Genomic DNA, 16,122 nt, shown 5'->3' with positions numbered 1-16,122 from the left:
GGAATCCTTGATGAACCACCATGTAGAGCCTCCATGAAGAACTACGGTATAAAAGGATGATAAAAAGAAAGAGAAGTTGAAAACACAAGGTGTAACCTTGCAATGATTTAGATGGATCGTCGTGATGATGAGAGCTTGGAACTCTGGGAAAAGTATGAAGCACTTGAACCAATAATTTATCATCATGAACAAACTCCAGAAGAATGAATCAATCACTTGGACGAAGCAAGAATAAGAATTATGTTATGCATATCCTTCACCAATTTAAATTGATGACAAGCAACGGGTTTGGCATACTACTTACTCGCGTTGAAAGGATTAAGATAGATATAGCATAAACTTGAGAAAGGTCTTCAATGAACCACCGGTAAGATTGAAACAACGAATAAATCTATATGATAACGAAGGAACAGAAACTCTTGAATGAACCACCGTAAGAATTTAACAAGAAAGTAGCAAAGGCACATTTCATCGGGAAGAATTGGAAAATGAATGAAGATACTTGCTAGGATTTAGATACAAGTGAACAAAGAGATCATGAACTGATTAGAGAAAACTTGAACGATGCCCCAGAAGAATTTGAGAGCAAGAGCTGAAAGCTGGAATGAATAAATCTAAAATGATGGCAGTCAGAGAATCAGACTGAAAAGACTCCTGAATTGCTCCGGAAGGGTGAAAAGAATTCTCACAATCGAAAAAAATTATGAGAGGATGGCATAAAGCTAGAACCCTGAATCTTCAAGAGAACGGATACGATTGCAGAGAAACTCTTCTTCGGTCTTCAGCTGTTGAGAATGATGATGAGAAACACCACCATGAATTATTGATATACTCTGGGATGAAAATTAGAAAGGTTGAACCAACGATGAAAAGAATTTGATAGATCTTGGAGAAAGGCATTTGACTGATGATAATTCATTCTTATGTCAAACTTGGAAAAGAATTTGAAAATCACTCCGGAAAGGATTAGAGGAGTCAGGTAAGATCCTGGGAAAAGACCTGTGGGTTAGGGCCCACTCAAAAGATACCCCGTTGAACAATTACTTGAAAAGAGAGATTCCATCGGTTGAATTAAATGGCTTGAAGTTTGAACGAATGCAGAGTGGAAACATGAATCTTCCAGATATCTTCAGCACTCCGGAACAATTGAATAGCAAGCGGGGAATGATTATGAGGCGCACCGGCATGGGAAAAGCATTTGAAACGAGGAAAAGGATGTGATCGACAAGGCTTTACTTGAATCCACCGGAGAAGAAAGAGAAGGGAGAATGATGAACTAGAAGATCATCTACATGAGAACCATCGGGTAAGAACATTGATTGAAAAGAATGAAGAGACTTCACATAAATAAAATGGATACTTGAATAAGAAATCTGAGTCCTTAAAGAAAAAGGGTGGGAGGGCGGGAAAAACAAAGACAACTTAGGACGGATGAAACAAACACCGTTGTGAATAACTGAGCATTGATCTTGCAAATGTTGAAATGATCGGATCCACTTGAAGAGAAACACGCCGGTCGAAAAGGATTGACATGGCAATCTCAATTATCATGAAGGATTAGTATTCACATAGAAATATGAGAACACCACTTAGGAAAGGTATGGAATCAACACTTGACTTCGAAGCAACTCAGATACCAAAAACCAAAATGAAACAAAGGATTGGCTTGCAAAATAAGCCGGGAACAAACATATGATAGATCACATATCATATCATGTGTCTGTTGGAAAGATATCCTACGTGCTACTTGAATTCCCACTTATAAACTCCCGAAACTTTCTGGTTATGCAATCAGGTGTTGGGGATACAGGGGAAGCATCATATCTCACCCAAAACTAACAAATCCTACATCCAGCTTTATCCATCCTTCAACACATAACCAAGAAACCTTCGGAAATCATTTACCTCAACCTTCGAAAAGCATCCGTTATATGAGTTATGGCAATACTCCCGAACTCCTGCCCCAGTACTGGGTGGCATCGAGGTTATCTCACCAACAACTGCATAAAAGAGATTTTCGATGTCGGCGAACTCAGGTATTCTAGAACTGCAACGATAAAATTGTGACGACAACACCTCAGAGCTCAACTCCCCGGGACACTGCCACAACCCCTAAATGTCAGGAGGCACCAAGAACAATGTTCTCGTCACAAGAATATCAAAATGATTCCAAGATACCCGCGTGATCCTAAAAAAATCGTGAAATTTGAGGAGAGAAGAGTCAAAACTTCTACGTCAGGAGGTCTCACCAAAGCGACAAAGGGACTAGGGAGTAAAAAAGAATCCTACTCTCCGATATATATAATCCTAAGACTCAAAACATTTTGTTCTATACTCAACAACATCAGCGATTCGATCAAGCAGGGGCTCCTAAGTCGGGGATGGCTCTGATTACCAACTTGTAACACCCACGATGCGGCTATATCTCCCACGTGTCGGAGTACGACTTAGAGACATAACCGCATGGTAGGCATGTCGCAAGAGGGGTAATCTTTACACATCCCATGTACTGAATAAGAAAGGGATAAAGAGACGGCTTACATTCGCCACTTCACACAAATAACAAGTTAAACATACATCAACCAGAATACAATCAAGGTCTGACTATGGAACCAAAATAAAAGAAGACAACCCCAAATGCTAGATCCCCAATCGCCCCAACTGGGCTCCTCTACTGATGAACAGGAAACGAAACAACACAATGAACAAGATCTTCATCAAGCTCCCACTTGAGCTGGGTTGCGCCACCTGCACTGGTATCGTCGGCACCTGCAACTATTTGGAAGTATCTGTGAGTCACGAGGACTCAGCAATCTCACACCCGCGAGATCAAGACTATTTAAGCATATGGGTAGGAAAGGGGTAATGAGGTGGAGCTGCAGCAGGCACTAAGAACGAGAAGAGAAGCAACGCAACGGTCATCAAACTAGAAGTGATCAAGAAGTGATCCTGAAACTACTTACGTTCAATCATAACACAAGAACTGTGTTCACTTCCTGGACTCCGCCGAGAAGAGACCATCACGGCTACACACGCGGATGATGCATTTTAATTAAGATAAGTGTCAAGTTCTCTACAACCGGATATTAACAAATTCCCATCTGCCCATAACCGTGGGCACGGCTTTCGAAAGTTCAAAACCTTGCAGGGGTGTCCCAACTTAGCCCATCACAAGCTCTCACGGTCAATGAAGGATATTCCTTCTCCCAAGAAGACCCGATCAGCCTCGGAATCCCGGTTACAAGACATTTCGACAATGGTAAAACAAGACCATTAAAGCCGCCCGAATGTGCCGACGAATCTCGATAGGAGCTGCATATATCTCGTTCTCAGGGCACACCGGATGAGCAGTCCGTACAACTAAAACCAACCCTCAAGTTTCCCCGAGGTGGCGCTGCAAGGGGCTCTAGTTTGGACCAACACTCAGAGGAGCACTGGCCGGGGGCGTTAAAATAAAGATGACCCTCGGGCTCCGGAAACCCAAGGGAAAAAGGCTTAGGTGAGGCAAATGTAAAACCAAGGTTGGGCCTTGATGGAGGAGTTTTATTCAAAGCGAACTGTCAAGGGGTTTCCATAACACCCAACCGCGTAAGGAACGCAAAATCAAGGAACATAACACCGGTATGACGGAAACTAGGGCAGCAAGAGTGGAACAAAACACCAGGCATAAGGCCGATCCTTCCACCCTTTACCAAGTATATAGATGCATTAATTAAAATAAGAGATATTGTGATATCCCAACATATCCATGTTCCAACATGGAATAATCTTTAGCTTCACCTTCAACTAGCAACGCTATAAGAGGGGCTGAGCAAAAGCGGTAACAGAGCCAAACAACGGTTTGCTAGGAAAGGTGGGTTAGAGGCTTGATATGGCAATATGGGAGGCATGATATAGCAAGTGGTAGGTATCGCGGCATAGCAATAGAGCGAACAACTAGCAAGCAAAGATAGAAGTGATTTCGAGGGTATGGTCATCTTGCCTGAGATCCTGCAAGGAAGAGGAACAAGTCCATGAAGAAGACAAACAGATGAAGTCGAATGACTCCTCACAACTCCGGAACGAAACCGAAGCTAACGCGAGAAGCAACTCGGAAAGAAGCAAGCAACATAGTAAACAATGATCACATAAGCATGGCATGATGCGGAAACAACTATGATGCATGTCCGGTTTAATGAGTCATGGCATGGCAAAGTGCACAATCAACACTACAAGTTAAGTGGAGCTCAATATGCATCGGGATGCATATTGACAAAACACCACATTCCATTATTTAGTTTCACTCCTGATTAGGAATTCAACAAAATTAAATGTTGGTTAACATGGGAAGAGGTGAAACATGAGTAAAATACACAGCTAGGCATTTTAAATGAGGCTGGAAACATCAAACAACAATTCTGGTGATCCTCATATGCATTTATCAATTGAAGCAAGCAACAATTTGAACATTCTTGAAGTTGTTACCATGATGCGGATGACATATGCAAGTTTATGCAATTTTAAAGAAAATGTTGATAAGAGCATTGTGAAGCATTTGTCACCGTGGTGGAAAGAAAGGGTGCCACGGCGACGAATCCGCAAATGATGCCACGGCAACATATCGGTTCCTGTAGCTCATGGAGATACCGGTGCAAAAGGAAAAGTGACGGAAGCGTGTGAAAAGATGGTGGGGTGATCCCGGTAACAGGGTGTCCCACGAGACGACGGTGTGGCAACGGGGAACAAGCAAGAAACACGTCGGGCACGGTGCAAACGCGAGCATTTCATACAACACACAACATTCGTTCACAGGTGTCGTCTTGGTGGTTATACCTTTGAAGCGTGCATTTTCGGAACGGGTCAAGTCGGCGTAGAGGAAGTAGTGGAAGTAGACGTTCTCGCGACGGTAGTGGAAGTAGTGGTACACATCTCAGTGAGGAAGTAGTCGTTTTTGTTCATGAAGAGGTAGTGGTACATGGTCATTGAAGGAGTCCTGGATTAGGGGGTGTTCGGGTAGCCGGACTATACCTTCAGCCGGACTCCAGGACTATGAAGATACAAGATTGAAGACTTCGTCCCATGTCCGGATGGGACTTTCCTTGGCGTGGAAGGCAAGCTTGGCGATGCGGATATTCAAGATCTCCTACCATTGTAACCAACTTTGTGTAACCCTAACCCTCTCCAGTGTCTATATAAACCGGAGGGTTTTAGTCCGTAGAACAACTTCATCATACAACAATCATACCATAGGCTAGCTTTTAGGGTTTAGCCTCCTTGATCTCGTGGTAGATCTACTCTTGTACTACCCATATCATCAATATTAATCAAGTAGGACGTAGGGTTTTACCTCCATCAAGAGGGCCCGGACCTGGGTAAAACATCGTGTTCCTTGCCTCCTATTACCATCCGGCCTAGACGCACAGTTCGGGACCCCCTACCCGAGATCCGCCGGTTTTGACACCGACATTGGTGCTTTCATTGAGAGTTCCTCTGTGTCGTCGCCTTTAGGCCCGATGGCTCCTTCGATCATCAACAACGATGCAGTCCAGGGTGAGACTTTTCGCCCCGGACAGATCTTTGTCTTCGGCGGCTTTGCACTGCGGGCCAAGTCGCTTGGCCACCTTGAGCAGATCGAAAGCTACGCCCCTGGCCATCAGGTCAAGTTTGGAAGCCTAATCTACACGGCTGACATCCGCGAGGACTTGATCTTCGACGGATTCGAGCCACAGCCAAGCGTGCCGCACTGTCTCGATGGGCATGATATAGCTCTGCCGCCGAACAACGCCTTGGAGGCCGCACACGCATCGGTTCCGACCATTGATTCGGAGCCTACTGCGCCGATCGAGGATCAGCGATTGGACGCTGCCTCAGGGGCTGCGATCTCAGAGGAGATCGAGCCGAACTCCAGCCCCGCACTCCGCATGGCCCGTGACTTCGAGGAGCCGGATTCCTTTTCGAACTCCGAGCCCCCCGCGCCCCTGCCGATCAAATCCGATTGGGCGCCGATAATGGAGTTCACCGCCGCAGACATCTTTCAGCACTCGCCCTTTGGCGACATCCTGAATTCGCTAAAGTCTCTCTCTTCATCAGGAGAGCCCTGGCCGGACTACGGTCAGCAAGGATGGGATTCGGATGATGAAGAAATTCAAAACCCACCCACCACCCACTTCGTAGCCACTGTCGACGACTTAACCGACATGCTCGACTTCGACTCGGAAGACATCGACGGTATGGACGACGATGCAGGAGACAACCAAGAATCAACGCCTATAGGGCATTGGACAGCCACCTCATCTCACGATGTGTACATGGTGGATACCCCTAAAGGAAGCAACAACGAGGAAAATGGGGATGGAAAGAGGGATCGATCTCTCAAAAAACAATCAAAGCGTCGGCGTAAACGCCGACCCAAGGCCCGCCTCGATAAAGACCCAGCCATAGAGCAAGATGAGCCGGTAGACGACGAGCATGCCTTAGAGCAACCATCCCAACAGGACAACTCGGATAGAGAAACCGAACATCCCTCCCCCGACGAAAATGGCATTCCGGACGACCCTACGCCGGACAAGCCCACGAAGCAGAAGAACCTCCACAAACGGCTCGTTGCAACCGCACGCAGCCTAAAAAAGCAGAAGTGGAAGCTAAAAACTGCGGAAGATGCACTCAGGATCAGATGGAGTAAAGTAATCAATACCGCAGACAAATACGGCGACAGTCGCCACACTAAAAGCTATCCGAAGAGAAAGCTACTGCCTGAATTCGACGAGGAGGCCTTAGAGCCCTCGCATTCCAAAAGTGAGAAAGCCACACGGTCGGATAGACGACCCCATGGCCAGCATAAAGCGGCAAGCAGCGCCGCACTTAAGCCGGCATGCGACCCACTTAAGGATTCGCATCATGGCCCAGCCAGGTCCATTTACGGGCCAAGAAAGCAAGCTCTCGTAAGCAATGCAGTAAAGCCATTATCAGAATCCGGCACACCCAAATACAGGGGTGCCGCACACCCCCTATGTTTCACCGATGAGGTCCTGGATTATGAATTTCCAGCGGGATTCAAACCCGTAAACATAGAGGCATATGATGGAACAACAGACCCTGGAGTCTGGATCGAGGATTATATCCTCCACATACATATGGCTAGAGGAGATGACCTCCATGCCATAAAATACTTACCCCTCAATCTTAAAGGGCCAGCCCGGCATTGTCTCAAAAGCCTTCCTGAAAACACAATCGGAAGTTGGGAAGAGCTCGAGGATGCTTTCTGAGCAAATTTTCAAGGGACCTATGTCCGCCCTCCGGATGCAGACGATCTTAGTCACATAACTCAACAGCCCGGAGAGTCAGCTCGGCAATTTTGGAATAGATTTCTTACTAAAAAGAATCAGATAGTCGACTGTCCGGACGCTGAAGCCTTAGCGGCTTTCAGGCATAATGTCCGAGACGAATGGCTCGCCAGACACCACGGCCAAGAAAAGCCAAGAACAATGGCCGCACTAACAAGCCTCATGACCCGCTTTTGCGCAGGAGAGGACAACTAGTTGGCAAGATGCAGCACCAGTGACCCAAGTACATCTGAAACTAGGGATGGAAACGGGAAAAAGCGACGCAATAAGGACCGTCGCCGGACTAAGGAAAAAAGTCCTAAGAGCACGGCAGTCAACGCCGGATTCAAAATCTCACGACAGAATCAGAAAAAGCCGCCCCTCCAAGATAACAGGGACGACCTATCCAACCTAAACAAAATCTTGGATAGGATATGTCAAATACACAGCACTCCCGGAAAGCCTGCTAACCATACCCATAGAGATTGTTGGGTTTTCAAACAATCCGGCAGACTCAACGCCGAACACAAGGGGCTCGACACACCAAGCGAAGACGAGGACGAACCCCAAAAGCAGAGTACCAGGAAACAAAAGAATTTCCCACAATAAGTAAAAGTAGTAAATTTACTCCACATAACAAAACGTGCGGCGCCCATAAAGGTACGCGCCCCACGGCCTATCCCAAAGGAATCCCGCCACTGGTTGTCAAAACCAATCATCTTCGATCATCTGGATTATTCTAGAAGTGTCAGGAACCCAGGCTGGACTGCCCTAGTACTCGATCCAGTAATTGGCGGACTCCAGTTTTCAAATGTCCTTATGGACGGTGGCAGCGGACTCAACCTGATATATCAGGACTCAATCCGCCACATGGGGATCGACCCAAAAAGAATTCGCCACAGCAAAACCTCCTTTCAAGGAGTAACGCCAGGTCTGGACACCCATTCCATGGGTTTTCTCCGGCTCGAGGTTATTTTCGGCTCTGCCGATAACTTCCATCGCGAAAAGCTGACTTTCCACATCGTCCGGTTCTCAAGTCGCTATCAAGCACTACTGGGACGCGAAGCTTTCGCCCGCTTTAACGCAATACCGCATTATGCATCTCTTACGCTTAAGATGCCCGATCCACGCGGCATCATCTCCTTAAAGGGGAAGCAGTGAGAACACCTCCCCCAAGCGGAGGATTGTGCGGCCACTTTAACAGCCCCACAATACAATGGCTTCACCAGCCAGAACATCGGAACAGGTCATTAAGACCACGGACACGGATAGACGAGTCCGGCACAAAAGTATCATTGATAAAGGCTTAGTGGCCATATACCCCTGCACTAGGGGCTTCACACGTATAAAATAAGAGACAATAAAGCTCAATTTTTCATATTTTATTTACACTTTGTTTATTTCATATAACTTTTGTTCGGCACGCCCCTTTTTTTCAACTTAGTTGCTCTCTTTTTACAGATGAACGTCGTGCTGCGCCCGTCCAGGATACGGCACAACGGAGACACAGGCGCAGACGTGCAGTAGGGACCCATTCCAAGGATTCTTTTTAGATTAAGACCCTGCGTAAACCTTTCTTACTGTCTCTTGTTGATACACATCCCCTGGTTATATGACCAAGGAGGAGGCTGGCGTCTTGGCATGTGGCCACGTCAGAATTCTTGCGCGTACCTGGACACTAGGGGCTTATACCTCAGAGCGTTACCTCGCCCGCTCTCATAAAGACCGAATACCTTAGGGAGTGTTCGGCGTCGCGAGTTTGGCCTTATATGCATCAGCTCCGAGTCATGATTTTGGTCAAATGTTGGGTTGCCTGGATCCTGTGTTCGGCCGCCTTACGTTCCGGTCTATTGGCTAAGGCGGCACCAGGAGAACTACTGCAATTGTGCCCGGCCAGGCGAGCACCTCAGTAGAGAAAGCCGAAAACCGACTGTCATGATATGGCGTGAGACTGGTCAACCACTCGATGACTCTCCGGAATCTGTAGGATTCCTCCGCATTAACGAAGGGCCGTTTCCCGGCCAGGCACATACGCGCCCCGAATTCGGGCAAGCGCAGTCGCCACCAGGGGCTACCTAAATAATCCCATTGTCAAGGTCCTATGGCTATGTGAAAGTGTTAAAGCATTATAGTCCGGTTTCCTAGCTCGTTGCGCTACCACCTCCTTTGTAGGACCAAGACGTTGGATTAAGTGTGAAAATGCACCTTCTGCGAGCACCCCCGCACTATGTGTGTGGGGGCTGAAGCCAACGACTGCAATCTTTCAGATTTTGTATATATATCTTAAAACGGCCGCACAGGAGGTGTTCCAAATACTTGAAGGCACAAGTATAAAAGGCTACTACAATTCATCAAAATATTGCTTTATAATTACATATGCTATCAGAACATAGCATCCTTCGAGCACTGCGTCTCTATTACACGAGCGCCTTCAAGGACTTCCTGAAAATAGTGCTCGAAGGGTACTCGGCTTTTGTCCGAATCTCGGGATGCAACAACGGTGGTCTCCATCTCTGCCCAGTATGTCTTGACACGGGCAAGAGCCATCCGTGCGCCCTCTATGCATGCTGACCTCTTCATCGCATTGATACGTGGCACCGCGTCAAGGAATTGCTGCGCCAAGCTGAAATAACTCTTCGGCTCCGATCTCCCCGGCCACAGATGACCCATGACGTACTTCATGGCGAGTCCGGACAATCTATTCAGTTCGGCCCATTGAGCCAGACGATCGTCCACTACTAGTGGACGCTCTGGATTCTGGAACTGCGACCAGAAAAGCCTTTCCACTTCGCGATCTTCTTGATCTCGAAATTATTCGGTCGCATCAGCAGCACTCGCTGCCAAATCCAGATAGGTGTCCTCCGCACTCCACATCCAGTCCAACGGAGCAAACTTCAGATCGCAAAACTTCCACCACGGCATAAAGGGCTTTCCAGCCGCAATCTGTCCGGCCTGACGCAGCTCCTCCTTCGCAGCTCTCATCGCAGAGCGAGCTTCCTTGGCATCAGCAACGGCCTTCTCTAAGTCCGTCTGTCTTGCCCGGTCTTCTTTCTCAAGAAACTTGCAACAGTCAGCAGCACTTTTTAACTTGCCATCACGACCATCTCCTTCTTGCTTCGGCAGTGAACAGCCTGTTCGGCTCTCAGCTCTTCAAGGGCCTTCTCGGCAGCCGCATCACTTTTCCTGGCTTGTTCCTTAGCTCGGGAAAGTTCCGCCCGAAGACTCTCCACGGCGGCCGCACCATCTGCATCAAGCACACACATTGTAAGATACTGGCATAAAGCTCCTCTTACCAGATGCCGGCCGAGGAATTGCATACCTTGAGCCTCATCAAGCCGCTCGTTGATGAGTGCGATGTCGGCATCTGCCATGTCAAGTTGCCGCTTTAGTTCGGCAAAATCATCAGTTCGGCTCGATTCCGGACACTTCGCCACCTGTATACAAAGGCGACATTTTAGACCTGGGATTATGATCCTCTGCGCGCCATCAATTTTGACAATGCACAGAGTCTCAGGGAATACTATCTACACAGGGCGCATCTTGTTTATGCGTAACTGACAAAGAAGTACATTATCAAACGTACCTCAAAACCCGTCAGCAAACTTCTGACGACCTCATGCAATCCGCTTTCTGCGGATGAAATCCTTCCAACCACCGTACCCATCAATGCACGGTGCTCCTCTGAGATAGAAGCTCGCCCCAGCAGAATCATCAGCTCCTCCGACCGCGCATCGGACGGTGCCGGACTTGTCCTATGACCTCCATCGAAGGCCGGACGCGGAGAACCTTGGGGGGACATATGGCTACCTTCCACCCCTGCTGGATTCGGAGAAACCCTCCGTGATGACACCTCAGGGTCGCCCGCCTCGCCAGGCGGTACGGCAGGGGGAGGCGTTCCACTCTCCATCATCTCCGGAAAAAGATCCCCCGAAGACGAGCTCTGCTGAGAAGGGCTGAGGTCCGAGCTACAAAGTAAAATTTCGGTTAATCTTCTCAGATAAAAAGCAAGGATTTCTCTCATCCCTCTAAAGGAAAATCTTTCTCTACTTACGGCTCACTGGAGGGCTGATCCCTTTGAGGGCGTAGTTCGGCCGAGGATCTCCCTGGCGTCGGACCCTCTGACGAGGACTTTTCCCCCCGCTTTGAGGCCATGGTCTCCGGGTCGTCAGAGGCGGCCCTCTTCTTCCCCTTAGGAGAGGAATTGTCGGTTCTTCCCTTCGGAGCAGCCTCCTTCGAGGAGGCCATAGTTTCCTTGTCCTCCCCCTCACTTCCCTCCAAAGGCACGATCTTCAACATCCTAACTAGCACGTGATCCGGCCTGGTCTCAGGAAGGGGAGCCGGACACCTGATCAGCTTTGCCTTCGCTATCCACTCCTGTTTAAAAGGACAACTCTTTTAGGGGCGAATTTATGACAATTTTACGGATAGCGAGTCCGGGCACAAGGTTACTTACTTGAGTATCCGGGCGATTGCAGCTTAAACCTGCGTCCTCGGTCACATCCGGACACATTGCTTCTGATCCGAAGAACATTTTATACATCTCCACGGGCGTTGCACCCATAAAATGCTGGAGAGCTCGTGGTCCCTCCGGATTAAACTCCCACAGACGAAGGGAGCGACGTTTGCCGGGCAGTGTTCGGCGAATCAGCATGACCTGCGTCACCTTGACCAGGTTGAGGTCTCTTTCTAAGAGATCCCTAATGCGGCCCTGCAACAAGGGCACGTCTTTGGATAACCCCCAATCTAATCCTTTGTTGACCCATGACGTTAGCCGTGGTGGGGGACCCGAGCGAAAGGCAGGAGGCGCCACCCACTTGGCGCTCCTGGGAGCGGTGATATAGAACCACTCTCGTTGCCACAAGCCGAGCTCCTCTTGAAAGGAGCCCTCGGGCCATGGAGCATCAGCATTCTTACTTATGACAGCGCCTCCGCACTCTGCGTGCCATCCCTCGATCATCTTCGGCTCCACTCCAAAAGTCTTGAGCCATAATCCAAAGTGAGGAGTAACACGGAGGAACGCTTCGCACACAACGATGAATGAGGAAATGTGGAGGATGGACTCCGGAGCTAAGTCATGAAATTCCAGCCCATAATAGAACATCAGCCTCCTCACGAAGGGATCCATCGGGAAGCCTAACCCCTGAAGGAAGTGAGACATGAACACTACGCTCTCACCGGGCTGGGGACTGGGAATAGCCTGCCTTTGAGCAGGCAACCTATGCAAAATTTTGGCGGTCAAGAACTTAGCCTCTCTCAACTTTAGGACGTCCTCCTCCATGACGGAGGAGGGCATCCATCGGCCTTGAAGGTCAGAACCGGACATTGTCGAAGGTCCGAAGCGCCTGGAATCTGGAGCCTAGGGTGTTGGAACTCGAGGCGACGGGCGAACTTGTTTTGAGATTGGAGAAAAGGAGTAAGGCCTTGGTCTCTTTATAAGAGGTTGAATACCAGGAGCCCTCCCCGTAATCGTTTGGGACTCACCTTTAATCGAGAAGACAGGCTAACAGGCACGATTGGGTTACCCACGTCCTTATTGATGAGAATCCCGTAAATAAAGGGGACACGATCTTTGCTTTGACAAGACGTGCCAAGGAAACCGCCTCGCAAAACATGCTGAGGTGGAAAAGTGAAAACGATTCAAATAAAGGCTTGGCCGTAGTGTAATGTCATGCTGCGGAATACGTCAGCGGATTAGATTTGTGTTAATATTATTCTCTCTGTGGCAATACGTGGAAACTTATTTTGCAGAGCTGGACACTACTCTTGGTGTTTACAAACTTTTATGAAGAATTTGGAGGAGGAACCCGCCTTGCAATGCCGAAGACAACCTACGCGCCGAACTCGTCGTCATTGAAGCCTAGTTCAGGGGCTACTGAGGGAGTCCTGGATTAGGGGGTGTTCGGGTAGCCGGACTATACCTTCAGCCGGACTCCAGGACTATGAAGATACAAGATTGAAGACTTCGTCCCGTGTCCGGATGGGACTTTCCTTGGCGTGGAAGGCAAGCTTGGCGATGCGGATATTCAAGATCTCCTACCATTGTAACCGACTTTGTGTAACCCTAACCCTCTCCGGTGTCTATATAAACCGGAGGGTTTTAGTCCGTATAACAACTTCATCATACAACAATCATACCATAGGCTAGCTTTTAGGGTTTAGCCTCCTTGATCTCATGGTAGATCTACTCTTGTACTACCCATATCATCAATATTAATCAAGAAGGACGTAGGGTCTTACCTCCATCAAGAGGGCCCAAACCTGGGTAAAACATCGTGTTCCTTGCCTCTTATTACCATCCGGCCTAGACGCACAGTTCGGGACCCCCTACCCGAGATCCGCCGGTTTTGACACCGACAGTCATCGAGGAACTTGACGAATCCACGTTCAACGGTTGTCATTCACGATGCTTGTGAACCACGGTTCTTCGGGCAACGGTAGTCGTACACGTCCGTAGGCGTTCAGGTCTTCCGTAGAGGTACTTGACACATGCGTTACACGGGTCTTCGACGACAGTCGTTGTTCGCACTCCGAGGTCGTCGGTAGAGGTTCTCGCAATCTCGGCGACGTAGTGGAACACGTTTTCGTTGGGGTTCAAGTCCTCGGTAGCGGTACTTGATGAATCCCGAAACGGTCTTAGGCGTCTTCGTGCGTAGGGGTACTTAGCGTTTCCGCGTCGTCGGTCTTGGCGGTCCCGGACTCGGCAACGTAGTTGTACAAGAGCGTCATCGGACTTGTCGAATCCGAAGTCTTCGAGGGTCATCGTGTTACTTGGCGCTTGCGGTCTTGATAGCTCGAAGGGGTACTTGACGGGTCCGAGGTCTCCGGCCGTAGTGGTACTTGCTTATACGGGTAGTCGAACTTGAGGTGCTCCTGGTGTCTGACCTGCAGCGTTGGACAGAACCATGGCAAGGTTCAGCAGCTACCCCACGTCCATGATGAAAAACGGAGCTCGGGCAGAGAGTCGAAGCAGCTAGCAGGGGCGTGTGTGGAGCAACAGCTAACACCAAGAAAGGCCATGGCAACATGGGGCCTTGGGCGCTATCGGGGTGGAAGGACGCGGTTCCTGCCAAGCTCTCAGAGGGGCCGGCCATGGAGGCAGGAAGGTGACGACGCTGGGTAGCAGCCAAGGTCAGAGGGCACGGGAAGCTGGAGATGACAATGTGATGGCCGGACGGTGGGGTCGCCGGAGGGCGCAGAAGGGAGCTACTGCCATTCATCCGGGCGCTTGACAGGAGGTCGCAGAAAGGACTTGGCGGCAGGGCCACGACAGCAGGGAGGCGCGGCCATGACGGCGCTTGGCTGCTCGTGGAGGACGGCGCGGCTCACCGGTGACGAGGAGAAGCAGGGGCGCCGGACCTCAGCAGCGGCTGCCGGAGGCTGGGAGCATAGTGGCGGCGGTCCGGCGACGCGGTTGAGTAGAGGGAGGCAGTAGTGGTCCGGCGACGCGGTGTAGTAGAGGGAGGATCGGGCGCGAGGGGAAAAGAGAACGAGAGGAGGGAGGCAGTGTTGCGGGAGGGAGATGGTGAGAGAGAGAGAGAGATCAATGGAGATGGGGTTCGGGCGTGGGTTCCCCTGGCGGCGTGAGGAGGGAGACGAGGGAAGGGATCGATGGAGAGGAGTGGGATCGAACGTGGGCTCCTGGAGGCGGGGTGGAGACGAGGGAGGCTGTGGAGTTTCGGGAGAGGGTTAGGGTTAGGAGGCGGCTGGGTCAATGGGCCGGCGCGGGAGGCCCGATTGGTTAGGCCGCAGCCTAGGTGCAGATGGGCAGAAGCAGTGGGCTGGCACTCTTCTCTCTCTACTCACTTCTCTTAACCATTAAGACAAAAAAATAGATAGAAGAAAAATAGAAAGAGAGGGTTGGGGATGGAATTTGGGCATGGGGGTTATATTCCCGGACTCACAAGAATGTGTATGATCCAAGAAAAATGGAGTGGGCATTTTTCAAAGTTTAAATTCAAACTCATTTGATTTAAATTCAAATGGTTTGAATAGGAAGTGAGGGTTAGGAAGGTCCAAAAATGTTCGGATTTTTGGTGGAGCTCCGGAAATTGGAGAAAGGATATATAGCAAAGTTAGAGGCCAAGAGTTGTGATAACAAAGGCATTGAGATTTTTGCAAGTGTGTTAAGGTGAATTCCAAAATAGTGGAATATTTAATATAGCTCCCTAATATTGGGGTATATGTTGTAAAGAGAATCACCACGTGAATTCCCTCGGTTTAAATGGACCGAAGATCCATGCAATTTATTTAGTTGAGTTTTAGTTAGCTTTGAGAAAAAGATGGCATGATGACATGATGCAATGCAAAATATGCAAAGAGGAATGCAACAAGCAAAACAAATCACATGAGGAAACTCGGAAAGTATGGAAGGCGTCTAAAGCTCCGGTCTTGGGGTGTCACACATGTAGACCGATGGTAGCGGATAAGAGAGAGCAAAAACAAAACTTACTCTTTGTACCGTAGAATATCCTTCCACAGGGCTTTGTTGAGAGCAAAGTCAACCATCTTGTGGGTCATTATCCTTCTCATGCTTAGGCACTCTTTTGGGTCGTAATTTGACAATTGTCTCCCATTCCAAATGCTAGTGTTGAACAACATGAAGACACCACATTCATTGCCATGCAGAAAAAGAAGGAAAAACACATTGTTATTTCAACATGAGTTGGGGCCATACTCGTGCAACTGAAAACATAGTAAAAGAAAATAAAAAAATTGCAACTAACAGCCTTGCTTTTGCAAAACCATGTTCTTGACCATGCAACTTTCCCCCCTGAACTGCTATTGTTTCAAAATCCAAGAAGAGAAAGGTGGACAAACATAC

This window comes from Triticum dicoccoides, chromosome 4A, assembly GCF_002162155.2.
Source record: "Triticum dicoccoides isolate Atlit2015 ecotype Zavitan chromosome 4A, WEW_v2.0, whole genome shotgun sequence".
NCBI lineage: Eukaryota > Viridiplantae > Streptophyta > Magnoliopsida > Poales > Poaceae > Triticum > Triticum dicoccoides.
This window is presented reverse-complemented; position numbering follows the sequence as displayed.